At 38.4% G+C, this 14478-nt stretch overlaps 1 pseudogene; it reads right to left on the bottom strand.

Moving 5' to 3' along the window:
* Window positions 1–3596: 3596 nt before the first annotated feature.
* Window positions 3597–4247, bottom strand: LOC112185636 (annotated as a pseudogene).
* Between the last annotated feature and the right edge of the window lie 10231 nt (window positions 4248–14478).

Below are 14478 nucleotides of genomic sequence, written 5' to 3' on the forward strand. Positions count from 1 at the left end.
GGCCTAAACAACTCCCAGCTCTCACACATACCCAATGACTTAGCCAATACCGAAGAGCACACGATGGGGATCCGCTGCAGACGGGCCATCACTCGGAAGCTATTGACACATCACCGAATATGTACCTTACGCTCTGATACCAAACTGTCACGCCCCCGATTTTGAATAACCAATTCAAATCCGAAACATGAATAATTACAATTACAAATAACGTCCTGAATTTTTTTCTCTCAACAATCACACTTCACACCTCTCATTAATACAATAAACCAAATCCTCAAGTTATTTATTACAGCACACTCTCACCAATCAAATTGTAAGGCTCAAATGAGCTTAACTCACCTCACTATTACAATTTATGTAAATCTATAACAAATACTCTAACCCGCACGATCACCGCCCAGATTCTCCTGACCTGCAGGATTACCCGCTACACAATTTGAATAGTGTACCAGGATTGCAACAACACCAAACCCGGTAAGCTTTTGATAGCTCGTATGAGTAAACAAGAAGGAACTGTTGATTTATTAAATTATAATTCTTACAATTCAAGTAAAAATTCAACAGTAATACGTCTGCAAAGAGACATCAAACCACTCATGGAAAACCACAAGGAATACATTTCCGCAATCCTCAAATCACAATACACCACACTGGTCCTACAGACACCCAACCCACATAACACCACTTTGGTCCATACTTCGGTTAATAATAAACCGTCGAACTTCCCCCGTCCTCAGAAAAAAATACTTCGGTTAATAATAAACCGTCGAACTTCGGACACCCCCGTCCTCAGAACAAAATACTTCGGTTAATAATAAACCGTCGAACTTCGGACAGCCCCGTCCTCATAACACAAACACTCCGGTTATCCTTAACCGTCGAACTTCGGACATCCCCGTCCTCAGAACCCTACATTCTCCACTCTATACCTCCTCCAATATAAATCATGATTATCAACAAGAACTCATTAATCATGTTCATCACATATAAATATGGTACGTCACATCTCAATCCAAAATAAATAAATCATCACCATTTCACACTCTTCAATGTCACACCAATCCGTATATAATCACGTAAATATATATATATATATATATATATATATATACGTAATCACCCACTCAGGAGTGACCACTAATACCAACTATAGTTCACACAAGAAAATCGGGAAATTCATTTTGTATAATTAAATCATTTTACCTACCTATGGACCGTAGTTGATCAAGTCCATATGATTTAAAACAAATATTTATTTCATAAATATTTTCACACAATTACAACAGAAAATAAATTAATTGAAGGTACTCGGTTCGTAATATGAACCACGTGAGGTTTACTCACCTCTAAATTCCCGCTGCGTATTCTTAACAACTCAAACAACGATTTCACGAATCGTCCGCCAAATCAAACCGTCGATCACCTAATCCAATATGATCATAACTTAGCCAACAACTCATAAACAAAATTAAACGACGATCCAACGGTCAGATCGAAATTATATGTTGATCCAACGGTTGGATCCTCACTGATCGCCCTTAGGTTCATCCTCCAAAATTATCACGAAGATCCAACGGTCGGATCTTCCTGGATCTTCCTTATAAACATCTCCACAAAATTTCATGAAAATCCGACTGTCGGATTCTCATGAATCGCACTCCGAATTACTATTTCACAAATATACGAAGATCCAATAGTCGGATCTTCACTCATGACCACACAAGGTCACTGGGATAGTCATACGATAAACATATCAAAACTACAACTCCACCGGACGGTCCGATCTTCCCAGATCATTAATCGAACAATCGAAATTGATCGAAATCGTAAAATTCATAACTAAATCATACGATATCCAAAAATTATGAATTATATATGCAAACGATCGTATTGAAATGTAGAATCTAAAAATGTAAAGAATTCACATTTCTGACCCCCGGAGGTGGCCGGAAAAGGGCCGGAGTTAGGGTAGAGCCGCTGCCGACCACCGCCAATGGTGTCGGGGCTCGGCTGCTCCTCTTCATCTCATCAATCCTAACCACTTTCCTAACTAGCATGAAGTCAGAAAATGACCGAAAGGGGTCGAAATTACCTAGAACAGTCGAGGTTGCCGGAATTTTTTCAGAATCCGGCGAAGAATGCAGAAACTGGCGAGCTTGATTTCGAAGTAAAAACTTCAACTTCAGGCCTCGATCCCTTCTGGACAGTTGTTAAGTACATCAAGGGGAACTCACTGGTTCAAGAATCAATCAAAACGATGCTCTACAACTCGAGATATCACGATCGAAAGGTTTTGGTTTTCGATCGAAAACCGGTCGAGCTCCGACGAACGTGAATCCCGTCACTCCAGGTGCAATCCTTCTGGGATGATGATCTGCAGGTTGAGGCGAGTTCATAGAGGTAAGGATCGGAAGTTTTGGTGGCCGGAGCTAGGAGAAAACCAGCGTTGACTCAAATCGAACTCAAATCGGTTTAAGCTCCCCGCCGCCGCTACAGGCCGCGCCGCCTCTACAGGCCGCGCCGCCGTGCAAGGCTGCCACAGACAGGTGCGCAAGGACCAGGCGAAGCCAATGGAAGAAGTCTGGTGAGGATTGGTGGCCGGAGGAGGAAGATATGGCGGTGGAAAATTTCGGGCGATTTCCGGTCGGGGGAGGGGCTGCAGCTCTCAGTTTCTATTTTTGGAAATTTCTGAAAATTATTTCGGAAATTTCCGAAAATGGAAGCTTTATACTAATTTGGAAACTTTTTCAAAAAATCATAACTAATTCATACGAACTTCGATTTTTGCGTTCTGCATATGTACACGATCGTATCGACGAGCTCTACAACTTTTATGAAGTAAGTTTTTCTAAATTCCATAAGTATAAAAAATCAACTTTCGCGTGCCCCTAAATAACGTACGTTTTCGAAAATAAAAACGTTCGAACTAATTCCACAACTTCTCCAAGCTTTGTGCTCGCTCCCAAGTCCGCGTAATCATTTCTAAAAATCCACGGAATTTAATTTGGATTTTTCGGGGTATTACATAAAATGTGATTTTTTTTCCCCTCTTTTGTGTCTTAATTGGTAATTTATCATGAGTTGACAAAGTCAATTATTACTTGAAAAAAAAAAGAGGTCCAAATGTCAATTTTGGAAGTATGAATAGAAGCTCCCTTAATCCAAAGATTGAAACAAAGCTCCCTTATTATTAGGTCTTATTTATTGGAAAGGCTCTTATTTGGAGCTTATAGTTCTGTTCAGCTACTCTATAAATTATATGCTCAATCAATACTCAGCTATCGTTAGATTTAGATTCAATAATGAATAATAGCTAAGAAAGTAAGTAAATTTCAACTACCTTATTATTCTCCACCTTGTGATCTAAATCCAACAGTAGTTTAGCACAACTGAGCAGAGATTTCATGCATCAAGTATGTAGACATGACTGTAAAGCCTATTTGACAATATAGTTTAATTATATATACATGCGTGTTCACGCATGTACGTGGAAGGCCCCTCCTTTAAAAGAGGTACAATTTGCATTATTTTTTAACTCTGCTCATTGGAAACTGTCTTTTTTTTTCTTTTTCTTTTTTTTCAGACACAAGGGATGTGTTTCATAGTCATAACTTAAATTTCGCATAACAATTCAAAGCAATTTCTGTTCCGAGGGCAGAAAACTCTCCCTTTTGGTCCATTTATGTGAAGAACAGATCACAACAATACCATTCATACGTCTGATCAAAAGATCAATGCCAAAGGGAAAGATGCCGTCCTCACAGAGTCCTAGCAGCACACTAGCCCATGGCGTACTTCTGGGTCCAGCTCAGTGGTCTCATACTTGTTCTTGTCGGTCTTGTACATATGGGCAATCTCTGGCACCAAAGGATCATCAGGATTTGGGTCTGTCAACAGGGAGCAAATCGAAAGCAATACCTTCGATATGGTCAGCGCAGGACTCCACTGTTCCTTCAAAATGTCAAGGCAAATGCTGCCGTTGCTATTAATGTTTGGGTGAAACACCTTTGTCCTGAATGCAACCTTTGGTGGCTTAAAAGGATAGTCTGGAGGAAAGTGTATGGTGACAAGAAACACTCCACCTGCGTAGGGACTGTCTGCAGGACCCATGATTGTCGCCTGCCAGTGAAACATGTCTTCTGCAACTGGGCCAGCGCTGCAAGAGGTAGGGGGATCTTTCTGGAGATCCTTGAGCTCCTTCAAGATCCGCTTGGACGCCATCACCTGAAAGACCCTCCTGTTTTGTTTAGTCCAGCTATGCGTGTGTAAAAGGTTTCGCTCACGCATGCATTATAATTTTCATACAATGTAATACCGATAAGTCATATTTTAACTGCAGCTTGCCGGCATACAAATTTAAGATTTCCGATGCTATATATATTGTGCTAAAGGGTTGTCAAAAATTGCTCCGAGATTGGAAAAACTTATAGGACCAGAAGACCACCGTTTGTGTAAAGTAAACTTCCAAGGAAATGTAGGGTGTATTGTTGAATGAAAATCAAAATAAAGGCTTGCTAGAGCCTAGGGTAAATAATTTTTTTTTCAATAGCTAGAACCTAGTGAGAGATCTCTGCTCTAAATTTAAAAAATAATAATAATAAATAATAAAAAAACCAAAATGGGTGGACATATTGCCAATACCCAAAATAAAGAAGTGTATACAAATATATCATGAAAGTAATTACAAACCTATATAGGCAAACAAAAATAAAACTAATAATTAAAATACATGCACGCTAGATATATGGTGATCATATGCCAAAAAAAAAAAAAAAAATCTGATGGAGATCAGTCCTCCTGCTTTTCCTTGTTTACTTTTATAGCCTTCCTCATGACCTCCGGTTAATCTTCCCTCCACCACTACCAAGAGCCAAAGACAGAGCCTCAAAATGGTTACACTGAAGTTCATTGGCCTCAAGCAAAATATATTACTGTAATACCCGCAATTTTAATTTCGTCTCGTAATATTGTGCAAATTGATTTATGTGCTTTTGCACGAATATTGCTCGAAATAATTCATCATTTTGAATTAATCGAAGTTTCGAAATATTCGTTTTGACAAAGAGTTCGAAACTATTCGTTTCAAGAAAATCGACTTTTTCTACGTAAGGAATTTGGGAAAATTTCCTTCATGAAAGTTGTAGAGCTCGTCTATACGATCGCGTGCATATGCGGAACACAAAAATCGGAGTTCGTATGAATTAGTTATGATTTTTTGAAAATATTTCCAGTTTAGTATAAATTTCCAAAATTGGAAATTTCCAAAATCATTTTTCTGCGTTTCCATTTCGGGAAACCCCGAAACCCATTCTCTCTCTCTTCCTCACGAAACCGAAGACGACGGAAAACAGAGCAAATGAGCTCCGGCCGATTTCTCCACCCTCCGGCCACCAAACGATGCCAAACCACCTCCCTTGCCTTCGCCTCGACGCCTCCTCTCCACCGGACTCGATCGTTTCCACCGGGAAAGCCTCAAACTCCGGCAGACTGGAGTTGCTAACTTTGAAACAAAAACGGTCAACCCCGTTTTTCTCCTAGCTCCGGCCACCAAAATTTCCGATCCTTAGCTCCATGAACTCCCCTCAACTTGCTGATCATCATACTAGAAGGATCGCACCTGGAGTGACCGGTTTCAAGTTCGTCGGAGATCGGTCGGTTTTCTATCCGAAACCAAAATCTTTCGATCGGGATATCTCGAGCTGTAGTGCATCGTTTTGATTGATTCTTGATCCAGTGGGTTCGCCTTGATGTTCTTAACAACTCTTTAGAAGGAATCGAGGCCTGAAATTGAAGTTTTTACGTCGAAAATCGAGCTCGCCGGTTTCTGGAAATGTTCCGGCCACCTTCATACGGTTCAAGGTAATTTTCGACCCCTTCCGGTCATTTTCAGACTTTGTGCTAGTTATGAAAATTGTTGGGCTTGATGAGAGGAAGAGGAGAAGCCAGGCCCCGACACCATTGGCGGTGGTCGGCGGCAGATCTGCCCTTTTTCCGGCCACCCTTTTCCGGCCACCTCCGGGGGTCAAAAATGTGATTTCTTTACAGTTTTATATTCTACGTTTCGATACGATCGGTTGCATATATAATTCATAATTTTTGGATATCGTATGATTTAGTTATGAATTTTTACGTTTCGATCGATTTCGATAATCCAATTAATGCTTTTCGAAGATCGGACCGTCCGATGGACTTGTAGTTTTGACATGTTGATCGTATGACTGTCCCGGTGACTTTGTGAGGTCACGGGTGAAGTCTGACCGTTGGATCTTTGTATAATTGTGAATTAGTGATTTGGAAGGCGATTCGTGAGAATCCGACCGTCGGATTTTCATGAAATTTTGTAGAGACGTTTATAAGGACGATTCAGGAATAGCCGACCGTTGGATCTTCGTGATAATTTTGGAGGATGATCCTAAGGGCGATCCGTGAGGATCCGACCGTTGGATCATCTTTATTTTTGAATCTGACTGTTGGATCGTCGTATAAATCCGATCTGACCGTTGGATCATTGTATAAATTCGATTAGACTGTCAGATCGTCATTTATTTTATTTTATGAGTTGTTGGCTAAATTCAAGTCACTTATGATTTGGTGTTTGACGGTTTGATTTGGCGGACGAATTGTGATTCTTATTCGAGTTATAAGAAGACGCAGCGGGATTAGAGGTGAGTAAACCGCACATGGTTCATTCACGAACCAGAGTTCTAAATATTTATATTTAATGCTATAATATTTATAGCTGTTAATACATGTGCGAATGACTTTATACATAAATAAAATATACGTGTTGTTGGGTTGTGTTGAGTTTATTGTTGAAAAGCAACATATTGTGAGAGGTGTTGAGTTTATTGTTGAGAAACAATATATTGAGAGAAGTGTTGAGTTTTATTGTTGAGGAACAATAAATTGTTGGGTCATGAGGTGACCATGGCATACTATTAGGGAACCACGCTCTCGCGCCGGGTAGGTGGAACTGATAGTATTAAATCATGAACCACGCTCTCGCGCCGGGTAGGTGGAAACGATCAGTTAGAGCTCTAGTCTGTCTGCCTAATGTTGTGTGACCTTATGAGCAAAATCGAGAGTAACTCATAAGTGTCTATATATATATATTTATATATAAGAGTGAGAAAGTGACGTGGTTTTGTGGTGACCTTATGAGAGAAATTGAGAGTAACTCATAACTGTCTATATATATATATATATATATATATATATATATATATATTGGAGAGTGAGAAAGTGAGGTGGTTTTGTGATTGTGATATTATTACAATTTCATTTGCTTGAATTGAAATTGTTATATTAAAATTGTGCAATCCTTTCGTTTACTCATACGGGCTGTCAAGCTCACCGGGTTTGTGTTGTTGTAATCCCGGTACACTATTTATATTGTGTAGCGGGAAATCCTACAGGTCAGGAGAATCGAGAAGGTGATCAGGCTGCTTAGAGTAGTGGCATTTGACTTACAGCATTATTGTGAGTTTCGTTATGTTCATTTTGAACTTATCAATTTGGAATTTGTGATAGTGTGCTGTAATAAGAAATTGAGGAGTTGGGTATTGTAATATTGAGTGGTGTGAGGCGTATTACTCTGAAAGAAAAATTTAGATTGGTATTTGTATTTTTTTTTAATTATTTCATGTTTCGGATTTGAATTTATTATTCAAAATTCGGGGCGTGACAGTTTGGTATCAGAGCGTAAGGTGCATATTTGGTGACATGTCAATACCTTCCGAGTGATGGCCTGTCTGCAGCGGATCCCCATCGTGTGCTCTTCGGTATTGGCTAAGTCATTGGGTATGCGTGAGTGTTGGGAGTTGTTTAGGCCGCTAGGTCGTTTTAGGAACGTGAATACCTTCTCTGTTGTATTGACTTGGTTAATATGGACTTGTATTTGACTTACACGGTGTTTTAAGTGTTATACATGTATTAGCCAAGCATACTATGCTTCTTAGGTGATGGATATTCGAAGGAGTAGTACTTAGGACCATAAGTTGTCATGGAGGTTCGTATTAGAATAAGTTTAGCTTCCGCAGGTTGTAATTTTCGAGGAATAGAAACCTCTAGATTTTACTCTAATGAGTCAGTGAGAATTGTTTTATGGATGTGAGGTTTCTTTGGATGTTGAAGTGTTTGGTTGAAGGCATGATGTTGATCTATGCACGTATCTAGTGTGGATACGAGTATAAATTGATAGAACTTTGCCTTCTTAAGATGGACGTACAGATGTTTTGATGGGATGTAAGTATTAAGGATTAGATATCCTGTTCGATAATGAGATGTCTCAGTGGAATTTTGGTGATTGACATGAGGTACGTGTTTAATGTGACTCTCAGGCAATTATGCTGACTTTGTGTGAGATTGAATTCTTAGTGTAGACTAAGAAGGTTGTGTGGTGATTTTATATACACTACGTGATGAACTTTTAGAATGAAAAGTTATGAGTAAAAGTATGGGTTTTTCCCTTATGTCTATAGTAGACTTATGCATATGGCAACCTTTGTAGCAGTACCAGTAGTGTTTTTGTAACAGTTTTTATGGCAGTGCTTGTAGTGCTTGTAGTGCTTGTGTGACGTGACCATTTGTTAGAATTTATTTTGGTTAGAGTGTTAAACAGTGAATGAGATTCTTGACTCATGTGGAGTTTGTGAGTAGGGTTGTGGTTAGGGAAGAAATTATTGTGGTTAATTCTTCCTTGTGCTTTTAAGTTGTTAAGCAGGGTTTAAGGTGCTAGACCAGAGTTTTATTTTGTACTCGATGGTTAGAGATGAGCGACCATTGTTTGGGCTGTCGCTGAGTACTATAATTCCTTCAGAATCAGGATTGTTGTTAGAATTGGAACTAGTAGTAGTAATAGTGATTCGGAAACTGAATCGAGTTTGCGGGATGTGCCTTATATACGTAGTTGATGTTGCGAGCATCATTTCGGAACTATACTTTGCGATACACAAAGACAACTGGATTGGAAATCCTCCGTTTGGACACCTTGGTCTGTTGACCTGACTATGACTTGTGGACATAGTTTTATTTAAGTAAAGGGAATTGATTTTGTGAATTAGTCTTCCTAAGTGTTGGATCGTAGTATGGAGATAGACTGAAGTAAATTTGAGGTTGTTTTGTGTTTTAGGTCTAAGTAAAGTTTTGCAATGGAGTTGATCTTGGTCGGTAATTAATGGAGAGATTTAGAATCTACTCTCTGTAAATGATATTAGACGAGAGTGTGTTTCTGTGGTTATGGATGATAGGTGAATTTGGTTAAATGCAATTTTGGGTATTGATTTTGGTGACATGGTTGGGTGTCCATAGTGTTTCAAGTGAATTACTATGTGATTTGGAGTTTGATTCAGATTCTGAATATTGAAATTATAGGGTTTGAATTGTGGTAAGTTGATGGAGCAATTGATTGATGAAATGGTTGAGATGTTATTGAAGGAATGGATGAATTTCAAAACTTTTTAATTAGTGCGGAATTAGTTTAACCATTAAACTACTAACTAAACATAAAATCCATTCCTTTAACCCATGATCTTGGCTTATTGTGATATGTATATAAACATAGCATGTATAGTAAGGAAGAACAAAGAGGGAGTTTATGTTCTACTCACCCTTGGAGCGTGATCTCAATCCGATCCAAGTGAACCACCAAAGTTCCTCTCCTTGATCTCTCCTTGTGTGTGTTTCCTCCACCTTGAAGCACCTTGAATTAAGAACTCCTTCTTGTACTCCTTCTTGTGCTTGTGATCTTCTCCTTGATGTAATAAGTAAAGCCACAAAAAGATATGGCCTCTAAGGATCTTCACCAAGTGAATCAAGAGATGAAGAAAGATGAAAGAAAAGAAGAAATTATGCAAGTGTTCTTCTTTCCTTTAATTTTGTAATGGACCAAGAGAGAACTCTTTCTCTCTCTCTCAAATCTCAAATCTGAAAATAATAGTGTGGAGACACACTTATTATTATGTCCATGCTTTCACTTTTATATAATAGGAAATAACTCCAATTACTAAAAGAAAAATATTGGCTTTCATAAAGCCAATATGTTGGCTGGTCCATACATGTTATTGGGCACTAAAAATGTGTCTTGGGCTTTCATTTAAATCTCATTTAGTGAAGCCCAAGTCCACACCAAAAACCCGACAATCGTTTAGGCCCAATAGGTTCGGTTTTACCCGAAAATCCTAATTATGTCCAAATAATAAATCTAATTAATTATTTGGTCATAACCAACTCTTGTTTAATCTTCTTCATATACAATCTCAATGATCCACTTATATGGTGTGCGATCTCTTAGGTTCTAATTAACAAGGCAGTGAAGTTTATAGAAACCATTCTATTTTGTTTACGAATCAAAAACTCCATTTTTGATTCTCCCTTGTTATTAGGATTATAAATGTTTATTAATCCTCGGGGACTTCACAAGTCATGAGTGACGTCTTGCAACATATCATGACTACCCTAGTTAATGTAGAATGACAAAGAACCTATTCAATTGGAATTACAATACAATACGGTCCTTCTCTAACACTATGTTCTAAATCACATCATCGGGGTATGGAATTGATATGTCAATCCCCTAATGTGATTCTCATTCTTATGTGATTCTTAGAATGTGATTAGAAACTCCTTTTTAATCTCATTCAATGCTTTGGCCAAAGACTTATTGAATCACATCTTTGAACATACACCTTATTTACTTAAGGATAGAGATTCCTTATTGTACACTCACATGTCTCCATGACCGAATTGATTATACCAATGAATGCATCTATTATATCCATTAAGGGACACAATATTATTGCATCATCAAGAAATAATCAATTCACTCATAAGACAACTATGGTGTCTCAGGTCAAAGGACTAATTTGTATTATTGCAATTTAGAGTTCAAGTTTGACATGTAAGTAAGACTCCATACAAGAACTCTAATGATCGCGTTCAGTGTACTCTTTAAATTAAGAGCACCCACATACTTGTATTAGTGTCTCCACACAAATGACAAGAGACATATCATCCTCCATATTGAGCATACATAGTATGTGCTAGTCTTTCCGGATTATCAATGTCCAAGTGATAATCCTATGACTAGGAACCTTTTAGGATAAGAGTGTGAAAGAGTAAAGGTCTCACACATCTAACTCTTTAGATTACTTTCTCTTTAACTCATATTCCATGGACCTTGTTCAATCAAATATCAAATATAAGCAATGAACAATAAACTTGCCCTTTTGATTAATAATAATTACAATAATAATTACATCAAAATGATTGTTTTAGGACACAATTCCTTCAATCTCCCACTTGTACTAAACCCAATCAGCCATGAAACGTACACCCATCTTCTCAAGATGTTGTTCTAGCTTTGCTTGTGATAAAGGCTTAGTGAATGGATCTGATATGTTATCAACAGATGCTACTTTGAGAATGTTAATGTCTCCACGATTAACAATCTCCCTTATGATATGGAAACGTCTTTCGATGTGTTTGGATTTTTGATGAGACCTTGGTTCCTTGGCTTGAGCAATTGCCCCATTGTTGTCACAATAAAGTGGAATCGGTGACTCAATGGTAGGAACAACATCAAGTTCAGTGATGAACTTTTTCATCCAAACTGCTTCCTTTGCAGCATCTGATGCTGCAATGTATTCTGCCTCAGTAGTGGAATCTGCAGTAACGCTTTGTTTGCAGCTTCTCCAATTTACTGCACCTCCATTCAAGGTGAAGACAAACCCTGATGTGGATTTTCTGTCATTCACATCAGATTGAAAATCTGAGTCTGTGTATGCTTCCACTTGCAACTCTGATTGCAAATCACCACCTCCATAAACGAGGAATAAATCTTTAGTCCTTCTCAAGTACTTAAGGATATTCTTAACAACATTCAAGTGTTCTAAACCTGGATTGGACTGATATTGACTAGTTATGCTTACGCCATAACTAATATCAGGTCTTGTGCATAGCATCGCATACATGAGGCTCCCTATTGCAGATGCATATGGGATCTTGCTCATCTTTTGCACTTCCTCAATCGTTTGTGGGCACATTTTCTTAGAAAGGTGAATGCCATGTCTGACAGGCAGAAAACCCTTCTTAGATTGTTCCATGTGAAATCTATTCAGCACTTTGTCTATGTACAAGGATTGAGATAATCCAATTAATCTCTTTGATCTATCTATATAGATCTTTATTCTTAATACATAGGCAGCTTCTCCAAGATCCTTCATAAGGAAGGTTTTGGACAACCAAATTTTAATTGAAGATAACATTCCTACATCATTCCCAACAAGTAGGATGTCATCTACATAAAGTGCAAGCAACACAACAACACTCCCACTGACCTTCTTGTAAACACAAGGTTCATCCATACTTTGTGTGAAATCAAAAGATTTGACTGCATCATCAAAACGGATGTTCCAACTCCTTGAAGCTTGCTTATATCCGAATAGATTTAACCATGGCAACAGGAGAGAACGTATCTTCATAGTCAATGCCCTCTCTTTGCTTATAGCCCTTTGCCACCAACCTAGCTCTGTAGGTCTCTATTTTACCATCTGAACCTATCTTTTTCTTGAAGACCCATTTGTTTCCAATTGGTCTAATACCAGGTGGAGGGTCAACGAGAGTCCAGACTTGATTGGTATACATAGAGTCAATCTCGGATTCCATGGCTTCTTGCCATTGCTTTGAGTCAACATTTGACATTGCTTCATTATAACTAGAAGGATCATACAGGTTTTCATTGTCACCAAGGAGATTTAACTCCCCAAGGCTTTCATGACACAAACCATACCTCTTGGGAGGTATCCGGATCCTACTAGAAATTCTTGGATTTTGTGTTATAGTTGGTTCAGGAAGTTGTTCAATGGGAAATGGAGTGTTAGTTTGTGGCTTGTTGGACACTTCCTTGAGTTCTACCATTTGCTCAACATTTCCATCAAGGACGTAGTCCCTTTCAAGGAAAGTGGCATTCCTGCTAACAAACACCTTTTGTTCTTCAGGTTGATAGAAATAATATCCTAAACTATCTTTAGGATATCCCACAAATAAACACTTGCTTGATCTAGCTTCAAGCTTGCCTGCTTCTAGTCTTTTGACATAAGCTGGACAACCCCAAATCTTAATATGATTGAGACTTGGTTTCTTCCCATGCCACATCTCATATGGTGTAAGAGGGACGGACTTGGAAGGCACTTTATTCAACAAATAAATTGCTGTTTGAAGTGCATATCCCCAAAAGGATATAGGTAAATCAGTATAGCTCATCATGGAACGAACCATGTCTAACAAAGTTCGATTTCTCCTTTCAGAGACACCATTGAGTTGTGGTGTTCCAGGAGGAGCTAATGAAGAAACAATGCCTTCTTGTTTGAGATAATCAATAAACTCATTGCTTAAGTATTCGCCTCCTCGATCAGATCTTAGAGCCTTAATACTTCTGTCGGTTTGTTTCTCAACTTCATTCTTAAATTCTTTGAACTTTTCAAAGGCTTCAGATTTGTTCTTCATAAGGTATAAATAACCAAACCGAGAATAATCATCGGTAAAGGTTATGAAGTATGAGAACCCACCTCTACTAATAGTGGACATGGGACCACATACATCGGTATGTATTAGGCCTAGGAGTTCTTTAACTCTTGTTCTTTGTCCACCATAATGTGACTTGGTCATTTTTCCTTTTAGACAAGACTCACAAGTAGGCATAGGATCAGATCCTAATGACTCTAAGTATCCATTTTTGGATAATTTGTGAATTCTATCTTGGCTAATATGACCAAGTTTAAGGTGCCACATCTTAATGGGGTTAACCGTTTCTCGAGATCTCTTAGATCCCAAAGCATTTTCCTTCATACAGTTAATACTACCATCTAAAGCTAGATGAAAGAGACCATCAATAATATTAGCATGACATATCATGCATTCATTAATAGATACAAAACCACTTAGTTTATCAAAAACTACTCTATAACCATCCTTCAAAAGCATGGAGATGGAGATAAGGTTCTTTATACATATAGGAAGATAAAGACAATTATTTAACTCCAATGTATCTCCTGATGGTAACTTCAAAATATAAGTCCCCACGGCTTTGGCGTCAACTCTTGTGCCATTTCCTACACGTAGGGTGATTTCTCCAGCTTTAAGCTTCCTTGCTCCCACTAGGTCCTGCAACGAAGTGCAAACATGGTGGGATGCAACTGAATCAATTATCCAAGTGGAAGTATTATTAACTGTAAATATCGATTCAATCACATTGATCGTACCTTCTGTTGAAGACTTATTCTTCAAGGATGCAAGATAAGCTTTGCAATTCCTCTTCCAGTGCCCATCTTTGTTGCAAAAGAAACAAATACCTTTTGGTTCCTTTTGTTCCTTCTTCTTCTTCTTTTGGACTACTCCCTTAGGCTTTATCACTTGTTTCTTCTTCCCTTTGCCTTTACATTTGGACTTACTGGATGAAGAAGAAGCGATAATAGCCGC

The sequence above is a fragment of the Rosa chinensis genome, chromosome 2, assembly GCF_002994745.2.
Source record: "Rosa chinensis cultivar Old Blush chromosome 2, RchiOBHm-V2, whole genome shotgun sequence".
NCBI lineage: Eukaryota > Viridiplantae > Streptophyta > Magnoliopsida > Rosales > Rosaceae > Rosa > Rosa chinensis.